This window comes from Acomys russatus, chromosome 2 (assembly GCF_903995435.1).
Source record: "Acomys russatus chromosome 2, mAcoRus1.1, whole genome shotgun sequence".
In the NCBI taxonomy this organism is placed as follows: domain Eukaryota; kingdom Metazoa; phylum Chordata; class Mammalia; order Rodentia; family Muridae; genus Acomys; species Acomys russatus.
In genome coordinates, this window is record NC_067138.1 from 75,385,125 (window position 1) to 75,392,774 (window position 7,650).

The following is a 7,650-nucleotide window of genomic DNA, read 5'->3' on the forward strand; positions in this document are numbered from 1 at the left end:
CATCATCAATACAAATATATAAAGTACCATTGTCTATTCCTTACTTTGTCCTTTTGCAGTGATTTGGCTTTTAGTTTTAATGTCTCTACAGATTACTCAGTCTACTGGACTTGTGTGCACATTTGGAAATTTTCCTCAAACATAAATTCTGAATGATCATAGATCATAGCTCGTTGGTTGAATTTTCTCAGGTATCATGGCTTGTTTTGCTTCTTTGCCCAAGACCTGAAAAAAAAAAAAAGGTTCAGTTTTCAGGTTTCTTAAGTGTAGGGAGTGGAAATCGGCAGTATTTATTCTCTCATGGCTAAAGTATTTAAACCCCTTAATGCAGTTCAAATTTTACAGTTACTTAAACCCATGAGGATTGTACTCAGGTATTTGTAGGGTATAAGTGGTCATCTTTTTCATTCCCTCATGGACTGCCTTGTTTCTTGGCAACTGTAGTTTAGCACATACAGGGTGGATACGTGATAAGAAGTATAACAACATCACCACCGCGCTCTTGATTTTTTGGTTGAGACCTTTTACACTCTGGGGGAAAAGGCTGATAAAGAAACCAGCAGACCCACAGGCAGATTGTCCATGGATAGGAATAAATAAGGCAGTCAGGACATTTTTGACATTTCACAGAGAAATCCATTACAATTCATAGATACACACTTAATGACCTTCAAATGTCTCATATTTTCTGCAAACACATTACTCTGGGACTTCCCAAGGGTAATGGGAATTCTCATAGATTACACGTTGTTTTCTGTGTTCCATCCACAAATGGATAGCCACTGTCACTTCACATCCCACATCGATGATGCCTTGGCGTCTGCACCAGTGATTAGAATAAGGACAGTGAATAAAATAGTTCACTGAAGAAGTGCGATATCAACCACAGATCTATCTCTTACCCTGGGAAAGGTCTTTTACTTTCTAAGTCTCAATTTCTCCAACTATATAAGAAACAGAAAACTATGGTTTTTACTAACTTCAAATATACTATACTAAAAAAAAAAAAAAAGAAGCACTGAGAGTATAGCTCAGTGGTAACTTGTTGCCTAGCCTAAAAACCCAGTGTTTAATCGGCACAACAAAAGAGAAGATGAATGTGTACCTTTTACTAAACTATAAGAATATTTATAATGTACAATATGAGGAATATAACACATGAGGCTATCTTGTGCTTGGCTTCGTAGAAGATATGTTTCAGACAGGCATGGTTATACACACATTTAATCCCAGTACTCAGGAAGGCAAAGGCAGGTAGTTCACTGTGAGGTCATAGCCAGCCTGGACTACAAAGAGTCCAGGACAGCCAAGGCTACACTGGGAAACCTTGTCTGAAATGAATAAGAAGAAGGTGAAGAAGGAGGAGGAGAAAGAAGAGGAGGAGGAGGAAGAGGAGGAGAAAGAGAAGAAAAAGAAGAAGAAGGAGGAGGAGGAGAAGAAGAAGAAGAAGAAATGTTTTTGAGTGTGTCTCCTTTTCTTCAAATGTTTCTTTAGGAATGAAGATACTACTATATGTCTTCTTTGCATTGTGTTTTGAGATGTGTTGAACCTTTGGACTCCATTTGACAGTGTCCCTACTGTATACTAAAAGTATGAATATGTGTGATGTGAGTGCCCGTGTATGTCTATGTGATTAGCTCATAACTCAAACTTGCTCAAGGTCTAATAGAAAAAAGTACTTGTGACAAAAGAATACTCCTGAAACATGACAGGATTTTTGGGTGAAAAATAAGGTCAAATGTATTTACAGCTAATCTAAAATTAGAGCTACTTCCTTATAACGCTATCTGTTCTAACAGAGAAATGATCTGGGGGGGATTATTGTTAACTACTTTGGTTCTATTTTGTGTTATATAGAGTACAAACAGCAAAACTTGGAAAGGAGTATTGGTAGGATAAGTGTAACAATTTAAATTATATTTTGCATATAACAATATATTACATGTAAGACTATGGAGAATTCTTTCTGTGTTGCCAGTAGCTAAGAATGATGGTCAACACAGTCTTATAGGAATAGCAAAATTAGAAGTCAGTAGCCCTATAGCCCTAATCTTACCTGTTAAACTTTTGATGATGTCCAGGCTCCTATCTACCGAAGAATTCACCTTTATGTTTTGAAGTGTGAGAGTAAACTAGGTGACACAGAATATGTATTTCTTCAGATGTCCTTAATGACTGAGCCAAACACAAAAAAGAGTTCCTTTGGAAACACAGATCCTAGATAATCAGCATCACAACAATTGCTATCTTGATAATTTTGAATTTCTTTTTTTTTTTTTTTTTTTTTTTTTTTTTTTTTTTTTGCTTAAGTGCTGATGATGTAAGCTGTAGACAGGCACTGTCCATGCTTAAATATAAAAGGTGTGACTGAAGGCTACTCATACATTAGCATGCTTTTGTTCACCATTTGCCCATAACAAAGAAAACACAATGTCACAAAATTAGTTTACCTGAGACAAGAGATGTGATTGTTATTACTTATATGTTGGTGTCCATCGACCTTACCACCTTGGTTTGCAATTTACTAAGTTCACTTCACAGATTTGGATTCATTTACTCCATGAAACTCCTACTCAGTCACAGTGAATAGTGTGTGATTTGAGATTTTAATTCCATAATAGAAGAAATGTTGGGGAAGGAAGAGGCCATATTGAGACATGACAATCTTAAGCAATTGGGACTTAAAATGGCTTATGGGAGGAACAAATTGACAATTATCTGCTTTTCTAAATGTTTAAAAATCACAGCAAAACTGTGGTTATTTAGAATTTATATTTACATATTGGCTACATATAATATATCATTAATAAAATTTGGTTTGTAGTATATTTTTTATTAGACTGATTGATGGGAATTTCTATATGATCCAAAGTTATTCAAATAGGTTTGTGTGAAATATTAGAAAATCTCATAATCTTGGTCAAAAGATGAAGCAAAGTAAGTAGCCAAACTTCATCAAGAATATTAGGCACTTCCTGTCAAATGTCACACAGTTAGTACATAGTGGTTTAGAACATCTCATACAAGTGATTTTATTTAAGAATTATATATGTGTATATATATAAACTATGCCATTTTAACTGACAATGTTTCCCGTAAGAACCATAGATTAATAAAAACCCAAAACCCAATTCCAGCCACTATAAACCTTCTTTCAAATGGTCAGGGTAACCTGAGTGTATCTCAAAGCAATGTAGACTAGTGATGTAGCTCTTGGCTGTCACTGAGAGATTTAAGGTAAGACCCTATTGCTTACAACACTTCATACATAGGACATAGGACTTGGATGATTCACACTATATCTAACCTGAAAGCCTTCTTCATATGGTATAGCTTCCCTAATACAAGAAAATACTCTGAAAGGTGCCAATGAAGGGAAACAAAGTAATAGTTTTATTCAGCTGTGACATTTATAAACTACAAAAGTGATGACATGGGAAGGTGTCTATAAAGGTTCAGTAAGTAGTACTCATATATAGGTGGTTACCTACAACTGTGTAATTGTACTTATCACCACTCCACAGGAAAGAATTCATGCCTCATACTAGAATCCCAGCCTAGCCTTTGGGACAGTGAGTTCATGGGCCCTAAAAAGGAATAAACTACCACCAGTTACTAGACCTTTATAATTCTACAATATATCCTAATTCTCACAGATAAATGTACCTACCTCTTCTTATTGAAGAAGCTCCTGTTTATAGCAAATGGAGAACATCACAAAAACTATACCTGGATAAAAGGCAGAGATAAACAGAGTGTATGGTGCCAAATCACACTAAATATATTTACATCTCAGATCCTACATCAATGGCTCAGTGAAAATTGCAAAAGAGCCTGCAGAAATATTTTTAGAGTAAGAATACCAGGAAGCCTACTATGAAACACATCTTCTAGAAATTGTTGAAAAAACAAGACCATAACAATGACAATATCACTAAGTATGCCAACATGGAAGGATAAAAAGTTATAATATCTCACCACTAGACAAAGAACTACCAGAAAATAATTAGACTGCGCTAAGGAAAATTAGTCTCTCTCAGGGATGGGATCCCTAGTTGATTAGCCCTGAAGCTATATACACAAACAACTAAAATGGGATATGTTGGTTGTATTTCTCTCTGTCTCTCTGTCTCTCTGTCTCTGTCTCTGTCTCTCTGTTCTGTCTCTCTCTCTCTGTGTCTCTCTCTCCCCCCTCTCTCTGTGTAATGAATATATGTAAGTGTATATGTGTAATCAATATTCTAATATATGCATATATCCAATAATAATTGAGTTTATATAAGTAACAATGATGATCAAAAAAATGGCTAACAATTTAAATTGGAAGACATGGGATGGGTTGAAGAAAAGTGCCTTGGAGATGCTGAAGGGAAGAATGAGAAGGTAGAAAGTGATAAAATTCTTTTTTAATTACAATTGTGTACATTTTAAAAATCCAAATTGAGCAAAGAAAGAGTCATCTATAGTTAGCATTATAGAAATATATTTAAAATATATTCTGTCATCCCATCTGCCATCATTCAACTGCTACCAAAATATTATATATTTCACAATCCATCTTCTCTATTCTGATTCGTTGCAGATGCTCCAAAAATATTTTCTGTGTTTCCTAGGATCATGGATACTCTTGTTAACATACTCATTTCCCCAAGTCCCATCAAGGGATTAGCTCCCTGCTGCATGGAACTGCCCACAATGTAAGCTTTGCATGAAATGGCCATTGATGAACTCTTCTAACCTTGTCTGTAAATACTGTCTACACGGTCACTCTACAAGAAGTGAGTCTTTCATCCTAATTGTCAAAGGTACCAAGCAAGTGTTTTTGTATGTATATGTGCATGCATATGTGTGTTCACTCATCTGAAAGGACATATCCAAAGGTTAGAAATTCATGTCAGCGTTACTTCCTCACCATTTTTCTACCTTACATTTTGAGAGTATCTCTCTGAACCCAGTGATGGCCACCTTGGTTAAATTAACTGTCCAACAAACTTCCTGATCCTTCCTGGTTCTGTCGCTAGCCACAGGAGTTGTAGGCCTGTCATACCCTGCTCGGTGTCACAGATAATCTCAATTGTTAACTTTGTGAAATCAGAATCACCTATAAGATTGTTTTATGTTCATAACTATGGGTGGGCATATTGATTAAATTTATAGAGGTGGGAAGAACCACGTTGAGTGTACCATCCTCTGGGATGGGATGGTGCATTACATAAGACAAACAAGATCTCATGGGTACAAGCATTCACTCTCTCCTTCTTGAGTGCCTGATATGTGACCAGCTTCCTCAAGTTTTTGTTGGTATAATTGTGTACACATGGCAACATTATATCCTTGAAGTATGTGCCAAAATACACAGCCCCCCAATACACACACTCTCTTCATCCTTAACTTGTTTTATCACAGCAGTGAACAGTATATATGACATTGAAGTTTTATTTGGTTGCTAGGGATCAGAGCTCAGTTCCTCATGCTTACACGGCAAACATTTTGCACACAGAACACACTAACCACTCATTGAATATTTGTAGATTTTCTACTAAGAATGATATTTCCCCTTACTGCTTTTTCTTGAGGGTCATTATTTATCTTGTCAATGCTTTCTCTCCCCATGTGCTTGCAGGCCCTCCATTTTTCACATTCCTCATAGGCTTTGCTGTTTGACAGTACCCCATGCCCCTCAAAGCATTCTGAAATATATTTTACTCATGTGCTCTATTTTAGTTATGTCCTTGTAAATAATAGAATATTTAGAGTCATTGAAACAGATAGCAGAAACAATAAGAATTTGGAGTTTTGTTGTTTTACTTTGTTGTTGCTGTAGTGATTAGAGATGTTAATAACTGGGGAAAGGTACATTTTGAACCACAAGATCAGTGGAAAGAAAATCAGAAAGAGCAGGAATAAGGTAAAAGGCAGATAGTTCCTGGAACTAGCATATTAAATAACCCCATGAAGAGAAAGCTTTACTTGGGAACATAAATTGAAATAGTTATGGGGCCAGTGCTCTGCTAGAACACTGCCATATCACTGGAGTCAGAAGTTAACTGACTTGTTTGAGGTTACTGAGTGATTTTGTGGCAGAGCCTGGCTCATAGCCAGATGCTATTGGTCACTATCACACTGCCCATGCAGTCACACAGATGCAGACAATCAGCTACCATTTTCTACAGACTTCTAGAATTCCATGCCCTTATCAGTTTGTATTGAGAAGTATAATGTACGTATAATTTCGGCTATAAATGTGAAATCCCAATTAAAGGAAAACACTATGACAGTTCTTAGACTTTGCATTTGGTGATATAAGGGGCATTTTATGCCCTTTCATTGTTAGTAATAATATCTCATACCGGATTTATGTAGGCACCCAGCTGATCCTATTATAGACCTTATAACTCTAAAGATGTTGGAGACAACAAGCTTCAGTTTACAAATCCAGGCATGAAAGCAAAAGACAATGGCACAACCATGTGTCATATACCTACAGAGATAACAGGAACAGGATGGAAGCCATATGTTTCACAGTTTGAAACCATTCCTCTGTTTGGAGCTGCATTTAATTTTTTCAAAAGTACTTTTGGTTACATGCATTGAGAATTTTAGTTTCTTTAAAAACCCAGAAATGTTATGTGAATATGCACTTCTTAAATCTCAGGTATGGGATATGAGACTGCTTCAGACTGTCTACAGCAGATGACCATGATTTGCCTTATGCTGTAGCAGGGATGTGATTTTGCCAGCTGGGGACAGTTTACATCTGGAATTCTGGGCACTCCTGAGAGATCCCTGAGAGGGCCTGCTTCAGCTGCTGTTTCCCCCACTGTTTCTGTTGTCTCTGCTTCTCCTGCTACTGCTCCTCCTGCTGCATCTGCTGCTGTTCCTGTTGCCCCTGCTCCTGCTGCTGTTGCTAGTCGCTCTTGGCTCCTGTTGTTGCTTGCTCTTTGTTGCAGTTTGTTGGATTGCTGGATGCTGATTAGAGATATCCTGATAATGGGGATCAAATTTGCCCTAAGGGACTTGATTACCTTAATCAGCAGGAATTAGTCTAACAGTATCAACAATCCCTTTCCCCTCTAACCTTCTTACTCTCCTACCTAGTACTGGGGGCTTGGACAGAATATAGGTGAAAAAGTGTCATAGATAAAAGATGCTATAGAAAATAGCCAAGAATTTTTTAGTAATATAATCGAATACCAAAGGTTAAAGAAAGGTTGCTACATGAAGGTAACATGGGAGTGCATACTAGCAAAGGCACAATTAATTACACTGGCTACTTGCTTCTAGAAATGATTCTGTATTCCAATAAAAAAGTTGCAAACACCATTGCTATTTTTAACCATTTTGCTATTTTATTGATGTTGGCTTAACCAACAACTCTTGGAGAAGGCAATGAAGAGGTTACTACCAAAGAGATTGGAAACCTGATCTTTCCAAAGTGTCATACTTTTGTAGAAGTATTTTTGAGATGAGGTATTTTAGCTTCCTGGTGCTATGAGAAGCACAAAGGAATGAGTCTAAGTTTACGTCTCAGTTTACCCACTCAAGGCTCAAGCTTCTATGAAAAGCATAGACTACATTTAACAAGACACACCAGGAAGTTCTTCCAATATGAAATTGCAAAAGCACATTCAACAATGTGCTTGGGAACAT